Source organism: Adiantum capillus-veneris, chromosome 29, assembly GCF_014529385.1.
Source record: "Adiantum capillus-veneris isolate H3 chromosome 29, ASM1452938v2, whole genome shotgun sequence".
Taxonomy (NCBI): Eukaryota; Viridiplantae; Streptophyta; class Polypodiopsida; order Polypodiales; family Pteridaceae; genus Adiantum; species Adiantum capillus-veneris.
Window position 1 is genome coordinate 69,599,305 of NC_140959.1, and position 20,463 is coordinate 69,619,767.

A 20,463-nucleotide genomic window follows, 5' to 3' on the forward strand; every position below is an offset into this window, starting at 1 on the left:
TAGTGGTATCGAAGGGTGGTGTTGGCCTCGGAAGCAGATGCAAAGATAAAAGGCTTGCAACAGGACGTAAGTGCAAATTTTGATGCTTTTGTTGATAAATTTGAAGCTCATCGGGGGGATTTTGCGGCTGCTACCCAAGCAACCCATGTCGGATACTTCAAGCTGGAAAGGTTTCTATCATGCTTGCATCCCTATGTTCGTGAGAGATTGGAATATGAAGATCCAAGCACTTATGATGAAGCCGTCAAAGTTGCCAGAGCAAAGAGTCGAAAGATGAAGAAGAAGATGGAAGCAGGATTGCTACAGTCTACCATTATGGCAGCCAGTGGACCTAGGCCCAAACAGGTTGAAGAGCATCATGAGGTAAAAGCTCCTTTTTTTGTTCATTTGAATGTGATCAAAGCATGTGAAGTTGATGCGAGGGTAAAAGAGTTAGAAGAAGTGCCAACCAGGGATCAACAGTTGTAGAGAGGAGTCTACCGAGTACCGCCTGATGTGCTTGACCAAGTGCCTTCCGAAAAAGAAGTAGGGGAGAAGATAGCTCAAGTGCCAAAGTCAGTGAGCTTTGTGGAGAAAGCCGAGCTTTGTTCGAGCTATAGCAGTGCCTTGGATACGGATAACACATGTGAAACGGAGTCTACTTTCTCAAAGTATGAGACATATGATGTTATGTATGTCGATAATGTGGTTAAAGAACAACAGGTTGTAGGTGAAGAGCCAGTTTGTGAAGACCAAGGGGCTGGGAAACCCTCTCTCTTGCCTTGTGATGGTCAGGCCATGCTGACTGAAGAGGAATGTCTTGATGAAGATGATTGGGGATTAGATGAGCCGGTGGTCCATTTAGATGACGAGTTGCAGGTTTCGGTTGCTAAAGCTATGGCGAGGATACAGGATATGCGAGGCTGTGTGCCTGCTCCATTACAGCTTGAAGCGCCTACAGATGAGGTTTTGCCAATATTTGTTTCGGATGATCGGATGCCGCAAGTTGGTGTCATGTTGCTGATGGATCTGTTGATAAAGTTTGTTATGCAAGCACCACTATGCCGCTTGCTACAGGTTTTGTTATTCAAAGATGATGAAGCTATGGAGAGCTCGCTAACCATTGGTGGGGAGACATGTGATGCAAAGGCTTTCCAGGATGTGCAAGTGTGTTTGGGACATGAAGATGGGCCATGTATACAACTTTGTGAAGGGTGTTGCTATTAAGGTCTACATGACTGGTTGATTGACAAAGTTACAAGTGCAAAGCAGGGATGGCGCGTATTTGTGTTACAACTGGATGGTGATGATCAATGCCATGTTTTTTATCCTGATGGAAACTTCAATACAATTGGAAGAGCCTATGGCTTTCCATTTGACCCAAACGGGTGCTACAGCCAGTGAATCTCTCTCTATTTATCTACTGCTATCTATCTAATGCTTCTTGTACATAGTATCTATCAGTTTTCTTCTTATGCACTGATATGTTATCCAAATAATGCGATGGTTGAGCATGAATGCTCAACGAGGGGGTGGGAAATGATGGTACAGCCAAACTGTGTCAATCTATGGAAGTGCAGGAAGTCGAGGCATGGCAGTTTGTAGGCAAATGGCAAGGACCTTCAGTGAATATTTGATGGAGCCAAGAGCGAGGTACACCGAGTTGGAGTACTCGCTAGTCTAAACTGCAAGTGTTTTTTTGCTATCACACACGTGTCACGAGCAAATGTTTATATCCCAAGGTTGGGAACGAGGCAAGGGGTGCTAGATGCAGGTTCGATGAAGTTTATGCTATGGGATTTTGATCGAGGTGTCTACAAGATGATGGTGCACCCAAGGTGTGTCGGACCATGGAAAGTGTCAGCAACAACAGGTAAAGGGTAGCAGACGTGTGATAGAAGAAGGCTTGGACAAGTACCCGGTGCAACCTAGAGCAGGTCTCACAAAGATGTGTATGCCAGATGTGGCAATTAGCAGCTCTATGTTCCCATTATTTGGTCATGGGGTTCTTTTTGGAGGACTATTTCAAGGACATAAGATTGAAGTGAGGTTAGTTGTCATAAGTATGGCAAGTTCGGTATGGACCGCAATTGGGATGTCCTCCACTATTGGCAAACTACAAAGCTACTAAAGTGCGACTCAAAGGGGGCGGCTGCAGCTAATTGAAGATGGAAATATTTGGATTTGGTTATTACGGCCTTGACGTCCACCGGTTTGGGGTGATTGAGGCTACGGTCAACTTTGCGTGGGGACGGCCGCTAAGTCGAACGAGAGGTCTTTTTTTAAAAAAGATAACCAAGATATAAAAAAATGATGGTCTGCAGTTGACGAGCAGTAGGTGAGCATGGAGGACCGCTAGATGGCCGCCTAGAGGATAGGTGGAGATTGCATGAACAAGGTGGCGCAGTTGCAAGGCCACTTGGAACCTGCATGCGGGGATAGGAGAGGTTGAGGGTGGCCACGGGCTGCATCCAGAGGGAGTAGGAAAGCCACAAAGGGATGCAGATCATCGAGTAGCTAACAAGGCTACAAGGGGCCAATAGGGGTGCGGCATCTATTGAGGCGGCATATGAAAAGAAAGGAAGGGCGAGAGCAGCGTGTCGGAGATTGATACCGAGGAGAGCGGGTCCGCCAACTAAGGTGTATTGTTGCGAGCCACCAGAAAGTGGGCCAAGCAATCAAACTAGGATGGTGATCTTATGGGGTCCATCATTGAACACCCTCTATGGGAGCTTTTGTCTACCTGATATTGGTTACATTTATCCATGAATTTATCACTCTTTTCTCTCTCTGTTATCTATTGGTCTAGTATATGTGAAGGCGATGGATGTATATGTGCTTTCTATATGAATGTTGGTGTGTACAAGTCTGCAAGCTTGAAGATAGATGGGTATGTCAAGGATTGGGTTGGAATTTGAGCGTCGATTGTTATTAGATTGCTTATATGTCACATGGTGCTCTAGAGTGTTATAGATGAGTCCATATGAACCTACTTTGCAATCGAATCTATCTAGTCAGGGTTGGTCGGGTACGGTCTTGGACAGTAGTTGTTTACAGACTGCGTATCGTGATGTGTGTTTGCTAGGGGATCTGAGTGCTGTGAGATCACTGAGTTATATAGAGGCATCGAGTTTATGTGCTGGTGGTTTTCCCATTTCCCCCTTTCCACCGTGTAGATAGCATGCCTCTAAGACCAATGCTTGGGGCTAGAGCTTTTGCAAAATGGGGTGGGTATAGACTTTGTTGGGCCAATACAGCCACCTGCTTAAAGAACCCAAGGTCAATATATCATTGTAGCTACGGACTATTTGACCAAGTGGACCGAGGCTAAAGCAACTCAAAAGAATGATGCCAGAACCACAGCCGCATTTTTACATGCGTATGTGCTCACAAGATATGGACTACCAATAGAAATTGTTAGTGATAGGGGAAATCAGCTCCTCAATGAGTTAATTGAGTATCTGCTTACTAAATTTATGGTCATCCATAACAAATCAGCTCCCTATCACCCACAAGCAAATGGACAAGCTAAGCATACACATAAAATTCTTAGCTTTGTATTGACTAAAGTGGTTAGTTCAGGAAGGATAGATTAGGAAATGAGTCTCCATGTTGCTCTATGGGCCTATCGAGTTTCATTCAGAACAACTTTAAATGCTACACCGTTTAACCTTGTTTATGGTCTTGATGCCATACTGCCAATAAAATTTATATTGCCGACACTAAGGGTAGCAAAGGATCTTGAGTGGACTGGACACGAACTGTCAGAGAGGCTTAAAGATTTAGAAAAACTTGATGAGAAAAGGCTAACTACTGTAGCTCACATCTATGCACAAAAGCGGAAACAAAAACAATTTTTTGATTCCCATCTAATTACAAAAATCTTCAAAAAAGGGGACTTAGTTTTAGTCTATTCCTTTAAGCAATACATTCGAAAGTTTAAGAAAAAGGGAAACGGGCCATTTATCATTGAAGATGTATCTCCAAGTGGAGCAGTTAAGTTGTCCACCCTAGATGGTGAACCAATGATGCCAAGGCTAAAGAAGTACAATTTGCCACTGACGAATGAATTGCTAGAAAGGATGCACGCAGCAAAGCAATGAAAGATAAAACGACAGAGGTTATTGATGAAGCCCAAGAAGAAGCTCTTCTTTGAGTACTCAACAGAAAAATTGCTCTCAAAAACCAACAAAAACCTATTCCCATCAACACTATGAAACTAGATGACAAATAATGGGAATTACAAAAAGATGCGGTATCAACAGATGATGAATGGTTAGAGGGAATGGACCCTCGTATCAAAGTACAACTTACCAATCATAGCACAAATGCATTGGTCGATACATGAGCTAGAGTAAATACAGTCAGTTATTCCATATACAAGAAAGAAACAAGTCAGTCTTTGATAGCAAGAATAACAACTACTAAATATGATAGTACATGGATGTTCATGCCCTCATCAATTTGTATGCTTACCAAATGAACACATGAATGAAACAATCATTCTTGGAATCTCATCCATGCGAACGTACAAGGCAATGCCATATTGGGATACCAATCAGCTCAAGCTATCACTTAAAGGCGGACAACTCATTGTTCCAATTGCACCAAGCAAGGAGGAATGGAAAGGAGGTTACCAGCAGAGGAAACCACGAAGAAGTCAATCTTCTCCATCCTATAGAAAAGCAAATGCTACAAGTAGCGTGCAAGGAGTCAGGAAAATTTGGGTATCAAAGGTACAGCTTAAGGACAAGCCGATTCAAATCTGGGTGCCCAAAAAATCATCTATAATACCAAAGACGGTTCTAAGGTTCAAAACACAAAGAGGAGCATCTTCAAACAGGGAACCTAACACAAAATGGATTTGGAAGAAAAAGGAGCACTTATCTTCTCCGCAAACTGTAAAACCAATCAAACAATGGAGAGTTAAGTCTCAGGAGACTCAGCCACACCATTTTGACCAAGACAAACCAAGATATCAATGGCGGGAAAAAGCTCAACAACAAGAACTATTGATAGAAACAGCTCAAGAAATTAGTATACCAAAGCATCCTGACGGTACAATCAAGCAATGAGCACATAAACTACAAGATTGTCTCTTTGGAAGACTGCAAAAGAACCTCAACATCAGAAACCCTTGAGTTATTTACCCAACTCTTGCACAACATAATGGTTTTAACTACATTGATCTTCAAAGCATGGTAGAGCCAAACAAGGCTATGCATATACATGATTGTTCAACCCATGCACATAGTCGTTCCGAAGTACGCCATCTACGAAGGGTGAAAAGGAACTAATTAATTAAGGACAATGTTTGAAGAGGGAGGAAAAAGTTTGATGTTAACGTGTGATTTTTTGCAAAATTACCTAGTAATGCCCTTGCAAATCATCAACAGGGGAATTCTAACTGATAACATCTCCCAGATGAGTGTAAATAGTGTATATACTGCGAGAAAATCATCAAAAAATAGTCTTTTTTTATTATTTTTTATCATTTTACTTGATATTGGGATTTAAAAATAGAGAAATTCAACAAAAAACAATAGAACTATGTTTTTCAATGGATTTTCTTAATTATTGAATTTTCACTTTGCTTTTATAGCGTATTTCGTTATTCCTTTGATTTTTTCAATAAACATGTCAAAACTTAATAATAAATAGCAATTGAGCTCAAATGGAAAACTCAAGATACACTGATGATCAGAAGGACAAGGCGGAGAGGCACAAAAGATTTCAATCAAATCGGCAGATGGAAGTGGGAAGCCTAAATTAGGCGGCCAAGACCTACTTTTCCAGAATTCTTGCAGAATGAGCTACAGGAACTCGATTGAGGAAATTTTTGAGTAACATAGATTTCACGGACTAGTAGGAGTAATAGGGAAATTTGGAGAAAAATGGTTCAAGAAGTCCGAGTATGGATATCCACGGTAGCCTAAAATCACCTCATTTCCACTTGTTGCCCTTGGAGAGAGAGCTTTTTGACCTTCTTTGCGTCCAATTTTTGGAGTCCAAAGTCGCCCGTTTACAGCACCGTCTCAAACGAGACATGAGGGGTAAGCTCTATACTTATCAATGATCCATTCTGTATGGCCGGTAGCTAGTCTAAACCCCATGAGAAAACCCTAGAATCTGAGCAGTGCACGAAGTCCTACGATAAAAAATGGACCATAGCCGCTTGTCAGCTCAACCAAATCAGACAAAACTTGAACTCTAGCATGCCCCTATGCAATAGAACACTTCTATATCACTAGCTGACCATTTGGTACGGGTCGACGGGGGTCCCAAGTAGAAAATCTAGGTTTTCGGCAGATGTCAAAATTGAATTCTGACTCCACAGACAGCTTGTAGACTAGGTCTATACAAAATATATATGGTTGGTTTCATAAAATCAATCAAGACAAGCTCCTGAGAAGCAGAAAATAGCTCAAAGACTACAAAGCGTCAAATTTGACATACGAAGTCAAGCAGACTCCAAAGGGGCCAAAATTGGATGAGTAGCTTCAAGACTATGTAGCGGACAAGTCCATAGCTTCAAAAGTGACTAACCAAATCCACAGGCCATGTAGTCACAAAAATCTGTAAATTCAAAGTCGACAAAGCACGAAGTGATGTCGACAAGACAAAACTTTACCAAATTCAATTTAGGACTTGTTTTAGGTGTATTGAATATGTTTAGGTCAAAATTTATCAAGTTTAGCAAAAACGTTGACTGTTGTAAATAAGTGTGATTATCTACTTTTGCAAATGGTGGCTTGAAAATTGTGCCTTTACATCACCCATCACTTGTACACATCTATTACATGCCACATTTCAAGTATGAGAGAAAATGATCAATGATAACTTAGAAAAATGTTAGAGAACGCAAAGAAGTTCTTCCAATCCAAATTTTGAGTTATCTGTCACATTTTTTGATCCAAATCACCTCATATCTTATACACAGAGTTTACATCATGCCTAGAACCAAGTTGCACCAAACAATGTTCATTTTGATAAAAAAGTCAATAATCACGATTATTTACTTTTTTGCCAAGATGTGGGAAAATTGCAACTTTGACTTCATTGGACCAAAGCACATGATGTCCTAAGCCCACTAACCAAGTTTGAGCAAATTTGGAGCTCAAAATCTCAAAATCCCCTTATATCTACTGTTTCAGAGACTGAAAGCCTAAATCTGGCACCATTTCCACTCTATATAATCAAATGAACGCACACTTCACTCAAAGTATCTAATTGATATATATTTCAAGCCTATGATGCCAAAAATTCAAAAAATTGGAAAAATTACTCAGTTGTAAATAATCGCGATTATTTATTTTTGTTGCAAATTTTTGCTTGGACTTCATGATTTTGATCTTTACATGTTTGTATCCATCTATGCATGTTTAAAAATTGATTTGAAGCAAATTGGACTCATTTTGCTGGCAATTCAGACTGAAGGGCATTTCAGAGTAGAATCGCAAAATTTTTCTAACTTTGGCACTCTATTCACTTAACAGGAGTAATGTAAGATGCAGAAAAGGACAAGAAGAGGATCTCTCAAAAAGAGAAGTTGAAAGAGCTTCCACCATACCAACTGGACCCTAGTTCAGTAAAGACGGCCAAAGAAACATACTTGTCTAGAGAACAACTTGAAGAAAATAACACCACAGTTTTGACGGACAGGTTCAAAAGTGAAGAAGGACACCAGGTAGAGTTGCAACTACTACCAAAATAAATCTATGATGTCACAGCAAAGCCACACACAAAGGAGGCCAACAGAAGGCTCGGCCTCAGAGAATTCTACGACCAAGATCCATGTGGCATAGATTTCCAAAAATCTCATGAGCTGTTGTCTACAATCAAGGAAGATGGATCAACCCAACTTACTGACCAACAAGGGTAGAAATTGGAAGTGGTTATCACAAAGGAAATTGTGGCCAAGGCTTTGAATTTTCCAACAAAGGGGATGACAATGAGGGCTTGAGAGAGAAAGATAGCAGGCGCCTTCACCAAGGAGACTGCTACGGAAACCTAAATACCGACCTCATCCAGATTTGAAAGTGGAAGAACCAGCACGGTTATATCATCAGCACTTTCATTTTCTAGCAAAGAGACCGCCAAGGTACACAACACCTAATCATGTACTTGCGACTACATTCACACAAGTGTTGAAGTCGACAACCAGGCAACCAATTGATCACACTCTATATGTTCTATCAACACTAAAGGGCACCAAGAAAGAGGGTAAGATCACGTATCTGGGTGAACCTGAGGTATTAACAAAAATAGCATACCATGCTATTGGCACGGAAGAAAATTTTTCACCTACCCTAGATCAGAACACATGGATTGTGTCTGCACAACCATCTCCAAGAACCACCCACTCGACAAAGAGAGTTTACAAATCTTATAAAGAGTTGGCAGAAAGCTCTCATGAAGCACATAGCAGTGAAAGTTTGGATAATAAAGAAAGAAGAGCCAAAATAGAAGAGACGAAGAAAAAAGCAATGGCTGCACACCAAGAGGAACCTCAGCAAAAAACTACAAGGTTTGAAAGAGAAAAACAAACCTACAGAAGAAGCCGCCAAGCTGCAGGTGAGGACCCGAGAAAGTGGGATCCAAAAGAGATAAAGGGACCTAGAACAAAGAACCCTGCAAGGAAAGAAGCAAAAGACCCCACAAATTTTCTTGAAAGAATGTATGCAAAGGTGGAAGCACTCAAGTTGAAATAAGCTCAAGAAGCTAAGAGAAAAGCACGAGAAGAGATAGTAGAGCAACAAACTCAAGCAGAGGCTACTGCACAAAGCGGAGCACAACAATATCAGTAGGAAATGTCTCCGAAGCGGACTTCACCTGCTACGGAACAGGCGGATCACCCAATGCCAAGCACTCCCTCTTCACCAACAGTCTGACCCACAGAGGCAACCCCAAGGCCTCAAGCGACTGAATCAGCCGAGGCAACTACACAGCCTCAAGGAGAGGTAGAAACCCCAACGCAACCACATGCAACCACAACCCCACCCAAGGAGCCACATATAGAGACTGCTGAAACATCTTGGCACCTATAGATCCTGAAGAGTGGCAGGCAAACAATGAAGTCATCATACAGGTGAATGAATATGCCAAGCAGATGCAGGAGATAATTGAGAAATTGTGAACAGCAACACTTAGCCACAGTGCTAAGGCTATAGAGTTGGAGATGGTTATTGATGCTCTACAAGGAGAATTAGATGACAGAATGAATGTCATCTCAGATCTGCAGAGACAAATCCAAGAGCTGAGAGTTGAAGTTGAACAACACCAGCTAGCAAAAGAGAAGCAACAAAAGTAAGTGGAGGAGCTCGGCGAACTTCTTAACAAGTTAATAGATGCCTGCAAGATCAAAGACCAACAACTGATAGAGGTAACAAATGAACTCTTAACCACATTTTTGTCAGTACAAAAGATCCAAGTGCATCTCCACGTAGAGAATGCTTCACTACAATATTCAGACCAAAGGATCAATGGTCAACCAGCTTTCTTGAGACAAATAAGGGAAACTCCCGCAGTTTCCTCGATCAAAGGTACCGATGAAGTATATAAGGATTTGGAAAAGAATAATAAAGATCTTGAACTCGAGCTAAAGCTAAAGCAGTCACAATAAAGAGACCTTGCATTGATGCAGATACAACAAGAAGAACAGCTGCTCCAGGAGATAGTAGAGCTCAAGCGAGTCAATCAGCTCCTACGAGAGGGACAACCAATGATGCAAAAAGAAGCTGGTACCTCAGAGCAAGAAATCATTGAAATTCCCTCATTCTCTTTTGCTAAGAGGGAAACACAGGCAGTAGAAGGGCTAAGAGGAGAGGAAGATTTCTAGGCACCACTAACAGATGTTGAGCAAGTGTGAATGGTCCAATTGTCTAAAGCTGAAGAAGATGCACTCAAGGAGTAGGTTGCTCAGGAGACAGATGAACAATGGACAACAGTGATGCATTGGGATTTGAGGGTTCTCCATTCAATCAACATGTCACTCCCAACCAAATCAATTCACAATGGAATCAACAATCATTGCCATATCCTTTGATCAAGGTAGAGATTTTATAGGTCAAAGAAAAATTATACAAAGATATGCAGGATGAAGGCGTAGAGGAATTCCACCCCAAGTGTAGAAAGAGCTGGCTCAACAAGAATCCTAGATATTTGATTCTGTTCACAAGAGCACCTGCAGTCCTTCAAAAAGACCCAACCATTTTTCGTATACCACGGGTAAGGACATGACAAGCACATGAAGCAATAACTAGGAAGCGGCCTGCCTGGCTCAACTATCCAAGATTGCCAGCTCCACAACAGGGAACACCGATAGAGGAATACATTATGAAAACCCTAACAGGCACCATGACATTATTCAAAAGTCTCCTTGATCTCTCATGTGCCATGCTCTACAAAATTTTCCGAATACTGCTCACATGCATTGAAGCTTTTCACGAGCCAGAGCAAGCAAGAGCAGCATGGATGCCATTCCTTGAGTGTAATAAGGGTCTCTGCTATGACCTAAGAAGCCAGCCTTTCAAAGAAGTTTTTTATGGTGATGGAGCAAAAGACACCGTGCGCACACTCACACACCCAGATAACTCAACAACACACAAGAAATTTACTTGAATTCCTCACCTCACTCACCACAACTCAAGAGCTCTCTAAAAAATCTACCCACAAGCTCGATTCAAACTCCAAACACCTCGACCTACAAGCCCTTGTCTGCCTGCAGACACTACAAGGTGAGTCGAGTTGTGACCAAAATATACAAGAAAAACCATCAAAAGGTCAAAAAATCCAGCCACAAAAGGCCTCTCTCAAACAGGGATTTCATTAACGTAATCACGATCGGATGATTACGTAAATAACTCTAGTATTTACACAAAAAAATCACGTGATCATGTTAATTGTTAATGTGACTTTGATGATGACTTGCAAAAACCTATAGAGCTGGTTAGCCCTCCGGGCTTTCATAATTTCCCTGCAAGAACCGTTGGGCTTTTTCGTTTTCCTGGCGGGCCCGCCGGGCTAATGCAGTACCCCGGCGGGCCCGTCAGGAAAACAAAAAAGCCCGGCGGGCATAATTATATATAGTAAATAGTGTGCCAACCCCGGTCTTTTAGCTAGGAAAATCCTTGGGGAGTGTATCCGAGTGCCGGGTATTGTCATCTTCTTGTGATTTGACCTAAGGTTACAGAGTCATAGGTCCTTTTTTGGGCCGGACGTGATTCTTAATTCGGTAACCACTTCTAAAAAAATTTAATTCGTTTACCGACATAAAGATACGAAACCAAAACAAGTGAAAACTTGGGGAATCATGCTCATTGCGAAGAAGCCATTGGTCCAAATGAGGGCTGTAATTGGTTTTGGAAGATGAGCATATGTAAATGTCTAGTCGATAGTCAAGAGTCGAATGTCCTCTACTAGTGTACCGGGCATATAGAGATCCTTGAAGTCTTATATTTGAGTTGATTTACAATATAAGAGATATAATCCTTGATTGGGTTAAAATAGCTTATATATATTGAATTGGTTGCATGGGTGGGCTACAATCCTTCACTGGGTACAAGTAGTCCCCAATTGGGTGATTATATTGAAGATTTAATTGTGTTAGTTCATGCATTGGTTTATACAGAGATTGCTTTATTTATTACGATAGATTATTAGTGCATGAAATGACCAATTATATATTTTATTGCTTTCGTTTATTTTTGTAGCAAATGAAATTAGATGTGTCTTATTGTTTGCAGATCAAAGTGGACATATAAATAATCATTATAATAATAATTGCATAGAGAGATTCATAGCATTGCTATGGTTACTACGCCATGTATAGATTACATTGCAATGTGTATGGTTGCTCACAATATAGGTGATCGAATGTGGATTGACTAGCGTGCATTGAAAATCTCATATTGTGCATCATGGTTACTTTCATATTGAATGGTTTTTAAATTATAATATATATTGAAAAGAAAAAAATTGTTTCAGTTTGTAACATCTTGTTACTTTTCTCTTCAGTTTTAATTTAAAAGCAATGGAGCAAAATGTGGACACAAGTGGTACAAAGAAGCCAAAGAATAAAAAAGCTCCTGGCAAAGAGTGGGATTATGCTCACAACATATGCGGCTGATATATGGAGTGGCAATGTAAATTTTGTCACACAACCAAATCTGGCGGTGCACCACGTGTTAGGGATCATTTTTTGGGTAGCGCTAAAAAAATTTATAGAAAATGTGAACGTTCTCAGGCACATGCAGTTGCAAAGCATTTGAGAGAAGAGCTCGCCAAAAAGGGTGGCAAGAAACGATAGATATATAGCTCTCTGCCTTCGAATCAAGAGTTCCCAGAGCCAAATATTAACTCCGCAGATCTTGTAGTGACGCCAACTAACCTTGGAGAGCAACCTGCGCAAGGAGAAGAAATTCCAGGTAGTATTCCTTTTAAACATCACAATGAAGATAGACTTTGTCAAATGCGTCAAAAATCATTACATCAAAGCTTTCGAGTGCAGTCTCTAGAAGAAGCACAAACAACACTCGCCAAAGCAATATTCTTTACTGGAAGTGCTTTGGTCATGGTAGACAGTAATCATTGGAAGGCTGCTTGGAAGAAAATCGATGAGTTTGGTCCAAGATTTTCAGCTCCTTCTTATCACACGATCAGAAATGTTTTCTTGGACAAATGTTACATCGAAGTCAAAGAGCGTGTTGGCAAAATAATACTTGGAAATATTTCACTTTCAGGGTGTACGATTGTGAGTGATGGCTGGTCAAATGTTCAGAGAAGACCATTGATCAATGTAATGCTGGTTTGTCCAAGGGGAGAAACGTTTATAAAGTCTATTGATAGTTCTGGTGCAATTAAAAGTGACAAATACATTTCTGAGGTCTTGATTGATGTAATTAAAGAAATTGGTGATGAACATGTTGTTAGAGTTGTGATGGACAACGCAAAGAATTGTAAAAACACCAGTAAATTAATAAAGAAGTGCTTTCCATACATTTTTGCCAATGGTTGTAATATGCACACCTTGAACTTGGTGCTGAAAGATTGGTACACTAGCGAAGAAACCACATTGTTCGCCAAAATAATTGATACAACATGTCAGGTTGTGAAATTTATCTTGAAACGACAGAGAGTGCTCGATTTGTATAGGATGTGCATGTTAGTGATGTTGAAACTTCCTGCTAAAACTCGGTCCTGCACACACTTTTATACCTTGGAATCACTTCTCCATAATGAATGTGTTGTGATTGACACATTCAGTTGCGCGTCCTTTGATGAATGGCAGCTTGAGTAGAAAGAAACAGTAAAGGATAAAATTACATGTCTACGTGGCAATGTAAACAAGGTTGCTTGGTGGAGGAGTGTAATGGATGCATACCATGTAATGATGCCTGTTATGTTCGCGATCCGCAATCTTGATCAAAGGGCGCCAAACTTGGGAAAAGTGTGGATGACATGGTAGTCAGTCCAACAGAGTCTTGAAAATCCTGAAGATCTAAAAGAGTCTATAGTAGATAAGGAGTGGCGATTACCATTCTCTGGCAAACAGCGGAAAATTTTGGCTAAGTATTTTCATGCAAGGTGGAAGAGCGCTCATAGTCCACTCCATAGCATGGCTTACATGCTCGATCCAGAGTATTGGAATTTAGATCTGATGTCCAATACAGAGGTGGTAGGCGATTTCTATCATGTGGTCAACACGTTCTACTCCAACGTTCAGGAACGAATTGATTGCATCAAAGAAATGAGTGCATTTAGATTAAAAGAAGGTCCTTTTGCAAATGATTTTGTACAGGTAATGGCAAAAGAGCAACCTACATGGAAGTGGTGGATGATGAATGGTGAAGAGCATTACTCTACCTTATGTCCTCTTGCAATGAAAGTACTCACACAATGTGCAGAAAATTCAAGTTCAGAGAGAAACTGGACTATGTACAAGTATGTTCACAACACTATTCGCAACAGACTATTAGCAGACAGAGCTGAGAAATTAGTGTATATGTATTGCAACGAAAAGATAATGAATCACATCGAAAGTGCTAGCTACGAGGAGGAAATGCCAACCTGGTTGTATGATTGTCAAAATGAAAATGAAGAAGATTTCAATGTTGGTGTATCTCAATGCACTGTAGAAGAAATAGAAGAGAATTTGATAATAGATGTGGAGGTTGAATTACAAGGAGAACCACACCACTCAGACTTAGAACCAGATAACAACTCAACTGATTCAATATAGCTTGAGAGTAGAATGAGAAAATGTCAAAAACCATTGTAAAAGACCTTGTATTCAAATATATTTTGAGTAATTACAATGCTCCATATTCTCAATAGTACATAGTTTGTCACGATATTACATAGTTTGTCGATCTTAATTGTGTTGCCCTGAAGCAACATCTTGCTCATCAAATAGATTTCTAATTGTGCTAGGGGTATCTGGGCGTGCTTGCTTGAATTTATATTTGTTTGCCATGCCAAATATAATATACATTCCTTATGGAATATCTTGTGAACACATTGCGCATCGACTATTGTTTTGCATCCAACGAATAAGACAAACTAAATGATAATAGTGACCACATGTCAATGTATAGTACCCACTCCATCCATCAAAATTCTTGTAGCAAACTGGACATTGGGAAGATGAGGATGCATCTAAAGTAGACGAGGGGACCAACTCTGGATGCAAGACAAGGTGGCTGATGTGTGTCCCTTGTACAGGTGTTGGATTCACTCGCTGTGTTAGGGTTTGAACGTCCTAACTTAAGTGGTGAATGATTTTCTCCATCCGAACTTGTGAGGGTTGCAGTGTCTGGGTGGCTATAGAAATACGTGTTATTTTTGCATCTTTCTCTGCCAGAACTGTGTCGTGTAAATATCCTTCTCTTTCTTTAACTGTAGGTCGGTGCCTTCCACTATCAATGCTAGCTCATCTCGGGTGAAAGTGACATAAATCTCCCTTAAATCATGAGTGGCAACAATTGTCTCCTTTGACGAGAAGTCTACTGGTCACTGTTGCACAAAGTGAACATATAACATTTTGGCAAAATATAGCACACAATCTGCATTGTGTAGGGGATGGCCATAAACCTCCAAATAAATCCTCTCAGCGCTATCTTTGATACCATCATGCGTGCACTTCGAAACCTTCCACCTTCCTTTCTTGATCTCTGCATCCTCACATGGCCATGTTGTCTTGATCATGTCCTTTGTCACTTCTTTATCGATCTCTTTCTAGTGCATATGGTTTGGATTTGCCCACTTTGAGAGTCGGCGAGCAGTATGCGTCGCTTGTTGTGCCGACATGTCGTGTGCCAGAGACTTCATGCACTGAAATGCATTAACATCCGCTTGTTGTTGATCATCAGGCAGTGATTGGGTGTCAATATGTCGTTCTTGATCGGCCATTCTCTCTTAGAGCTGCAATCAACAGAGTGGCAAATATTCAATATCCTTGGAAAATATATATTCTCACTCATTGGGACACTACGCGGAATCCACTAAAAACCACCACTTCAAATGCGACTAATTGAACCGCAAGGCAAATTTGAAATATTGACAGTTAAATGACAAATTTAAAATGATTAAAGATAATTGACTCAATTAGGTGAGCCACTTCAAACCAGATAATACACTTCAATAAAAATTTGAATACACTTGACAAGACATGTATATCATAAAAATGTTTAAATCGGATAAAATGATGGTGGAAGTTTAACAAGTGGACGTTGCACAGGATTAGGGTCTGTCTTTAAATGTTCTTTGAAAAACATCAACACATCAGAAGCATTCCTTCTTTGGTCCTGCTCTTTTAACTTCATCCAACAATCTACTTTAATTCAAATAGCCCTCATAACATCTTCGTCCGGGTGGTGAAAAACATCGTCTGGAAAATAAAATTTTCTGGCTGCACTCCAAAAATCTGCTAGCATGTCAAACAGGTAGCCCAATGCATAAATTTCTTTGGCTTTTGAGTATGCATATGCGCACCGTGGATTGTATAGTTCGGGAGCAATCCACGGTCGCTTAGCCATCTCGGTGTTCCTTGCTCTCTGTGCATTCAAAATTGCTTCGTCCGACTGGGCAGTTGGAGAAAAATAATTATTTTCTACGCGCTTAGCAGGTGTTCTTAGCTTCATACCCCAATCAATGATACCAATGCGGGGTTTATTGGCGTGAGTAAAGTCCAACATTACGTTGAACGGCTGCAGGTCACTATGTACTATACCGGCTTGGTGGGCAGCCGCAATGCTGTCGATTAAGGCATGACAAATTGCTGCCATCTGCTCGACCAATTCTTTGATCTGCACCGTGTCTATCTCGCTTACAGGGTTTTTTGCTATAGGCAATGACCTCCAGCCGTGTTGTAGCCTGTGCATGTGTGGTCTGAACAATCCATGAGCGAACGGTAAGCAGCACATCATGTCGCCCACGGTACCCCCATTGTAGTATGGGAATATCGTGATCCAAGGAGACTCTGTAGTAAACCCAATGCACCTTACAATGGAGGGGTGAAGCGTTTGCATTCCCTGTTCTGTCTGAAAGCTGTCAAATTTTGCCTCACTCTCTCGCTTATAACATTTTTCCACATATGTAATGTGATCTGGAAAAAATGGGATGCCTTTGATAGTGTACAATGTGCACACACCGAAGGTGCCAGCTCCAATCCTCATACCTTCTACCAAGGCTTCGTAAGGGATGCCAACAAGATGAGCGCACTTTGCATTCAAAGCAGTGCGCATGATTGTGCCGGTGCTGCTGGCATTGGATCGACCTCCCAAAGCTGCTTGTGCCATCTTCAATCTCTTGGGTAAAGCTGCTTGGTCCTGCACTTTCACACGCTTCATCTTTACCTTCTGTTCTTCCCACAATTTATTCCATAGCTCTAACTTTGACATGTCGCAAGAAGGTGGGATATCTTCCTTTAAGTCTTTGTTACATACTTTCATATTGCCCAACATTGTCCTGACTTTATGGTGGGGGTCAAATTCTCGTATCCCATCTAGATTCAACAACTGGTATTGGCCTTCAAGTCGCAACCTACGCTCTGTGTTCTCCCATATAGCGCTAGTGATGTCTTTGATGTAGACATCGCTTTCACTAATCTGTTGTATGCGGTCAACTGCACATGATGAGATTGCCAAAATACATTCTTTACGAATGGAATGCATAATACATTTCTTTTGATCTGGCGTCATATTTGCACTGGACAATACAAAAACAGCATATCAAATACAAATTCATGGTTGCGAATGACACTACCACTCTCACACTATCTCAAGTAAACTATTAGCCACCACTTGAAGACTTTAACAAATGTTATGGAAATATTGATAAAAATTGAATATAATCTTCACTTAAAATTGCAATCTGCTACACGTTGTCGAGAAATTTGCGGTCTTGTCAGGAAAGCACCGGGCTTATGGCTGTGAGAGTTTGTGAGAGAACTCGACAAAAACTATATGAAGGAGTTAAACCATAGATGCCATGAAGACTAGGGTTTGGAAAGAAGTACAATCAAAGAAGCCCACCCATTCTCTCTTGCACTCACACGCACAAAGAAAGAACACAAAAGAAAATGTCAAAATAACACAAAGATGAAAACATAAAGGCTATGGTCATATCGTATCATGGGTAATATGAAAGGGTTAACAGATGAGTTAATGGCATTCAATCTTGGCTTCCCAAATAGGCTAAGAATTGTTCTTTGGAATTGTAGTTTTGTGCTTACCATAATATATATATTTTGTCTAGTGATTGGGATTAATTGTGTGTACAAATCCTCTTGGTTCATAGCAAGATAACTACGCTTACGTCAAAAGAAAAGTTATAGTCTATGAGAGGTAGTATGATGGGATCCGGTGATAGAAGTATTTCATTGAGCCTTTCTGGGCCAAAGAGAAACACTATACGTTGTTGAAAGTGTATTTTACGGCTAATCCATACGTTAATTCTAATAGATCGTACAGAGTGAAAGCGATAGAAATTATCATCATGTGGGTTATTCATCTAGGATAGTATGTGAGAAATGTAGATATGAGAGAAGTGAAGAGATGAGAAGTTTCCCTCCCAAGCCCTATTCTTGCCCGTAAGCAATAAGGATACTGCGGGGAGAGATGTACCTGTAGCAAAGAGAACCTAGAGAGGATGAGTTACTAAGAATGAGAGAGATAGGATTGGTTAAGGAGATGAGATTAGATACATATATATATGTTGGATTAGAGATGAAAATGAAAACAACAAGAAATCAAGAAAACATCAATGTAGAACACATCTTAGTTGAAACCCTTTGGCACCATTATTGATAGGAGAGAGAAGAAGAGGGGAGAATTCAACGTTGATTGATACGCCAAGTACAACACCTTCTTTGATTAGAGTTGATCCTCCAAGGATGGCGTACAAGAATGGCTAGTTTTCCTCTAGGAGAAAGTGTAGGCTTGGGTTTATGTTAATGGGGCTAAGTACAATTAGGCATTACTACTCACTCCCTCAAGAATTCCTCTCATCAATGGCTTGAATGCTTGAGTTCCTTCCAAGGAAGAAGAGGTCCCCTTTTATAGGTGAAGGGAACCCACAAGGGTTTACACAAGAAGAGAGGAGCCAGTGTGAACAGATGATTGGAAAAGCTGGAAATGAGCTATCCCTGCATGATGTGGGCAGACTGGGGTCCAGTATTTTGATCATATCTCCTCAACCGTAGCTCCAAATAAAAAAGTAAAAATATGGACAAAAGCTTCAGCTCATTAGCTACGATTTTCACTTTAAAATCATTTTCCAATTTGGATTGGAACCTTGTGTAAAAAATTCATCAAAATAAGGTCCATTTCTGGCAGCAAAAGTCTTCATGTGGTCCCCTTAGCCTAGACTTTCATTTGATTCCAAAGGACACCTCATGCCATATGAAAGCATGACATTTCTCCTTGACAAAGTTTTGTAATCATGCTTGCAATAATGCATTAAAATAAGTGTATCTTTGAAATCATGCCACCTAGTGTCCCACTAGGATTTGATTCCCTCCTAGTAGCTATTTAAAAAGAAATATAAGAAAAATATGAAAAATACATAGAATATATATAGATTGGAAATTACTCTAGATATAGGATCTAGATAGGGTGTGAGATAATAATGAGATGGTAGAAAGAAAGAATCAATGCTTTTTGCCCCAAGTTAAAGAGGTGGAGCTATTGACACTTTTCCCATAGTATTTTTTTGATGGTAAAGTAAGAATACATTACCGTTGAGATAAATAATAAGATGAGATAGAAAGCTTATTTTTATACTTACATATGCATATGTACATTATAGGAAATATAATTGTATATCTAAAAAGTTACAAGATAACTCTTGTAGCATGTGTTCCCACTATGTACATGTCACAGCACGACATCCATCCCCTCTAAACCTGCACATCCTCTGGTATGTGCCAAATTATTTCATTGTAAGATCAGCCCTCTTGTACATCTTCCTTGCTTTCGTCTTCACTGGATGATTCCAAAGCTTCATTTTCACTTTGATCTTCACCTGTGTTTTGCTCTTCTTCCTCATCAACATTTTTTGGATCATTGTCTCCTCTTCTCTTAAACATTTTGATCCTTTTTCCTGCAATGGGAATCTTTACTTCTGTGCCATCTAGTTCAGACAAGCTATAAGTAGCATTTTCATGCACATGTTTTACAACATATGGTCCAAACCATCTTTTTGAAAACTTACGCATGACTATGTGTTGGTTATCAAGGCTACTATCATACACTAAAACCCAGTCACCTTTGTCAATTGCTTTGCTCCTGAGCCGATGTCGCTTATCAAAGTAGTCCTTGTTTTTCAATCTTGAATTTTTGAGTCGTTCTTTTGCAGCCTCAATGTCTCCAGGTCTTCTCTCTAGTTGCCTTATGCGCAATGCAAGGAGATCTTCCCTACTAAGCCCCTCTTGCCAAGGTAGTACATTCCATGTGGGAATTGTATCCTCAATCGGCATCACTGGCTTTTGACCATGCATTAGCTCCGCAGGCATGTAGCCATTTACTGAGCTATGTGTTGTACGATCAGCCCATAAAGCGTATGGTAACAGTTTTGGCCACTCACCAACTCTTCCTTCGCAAGCCTTGGCCAAAGCTTTGATGATAGGAGGGTGCCCTCTTTCACTCTTTCCATTGCCTTCAGGGTTGTAAGCTGTAGTAAGAGAAAGCTTGATTCCTAATCTAGAAAAGAACTCCCTTGCTTCTTCGGCATCCAGTTCACCTCTATCTGCAGTGATCTTTCCCACACAACCATAACGGCAAATCACCTCATCAAGAAGGATTTTGCACACAGCTTCTGTGGTTTTAGCTCTTAATGCTCTTCCTTCAACCTGATTAGTTAGGTCCTCTCGTGCAAGAACCAAGTACCTCATTTGCCAGAGTCCTAAAGGCATCGTGACTAGATCCACAACCCATTTATAGTGGATGGCTAGTGGATATGTAGGGTGCAATCCATCATGATGTCGAA

General features: G+C 40.5%; 1 pseudogene; it reads left to right on the plus strand.

Annotated features, from left to right (window-relative positions):
- The first annotated feature begins 285 nt into the window (after positions 1-285).
- LOC147419361 (uncharacterized) lies at positions 286-1,383 on the plus strand (annotated as a pseudogene).
- The last annotated feature ends 19,080 nt before the right edge of the window (positions 1,384-20,463 follow it).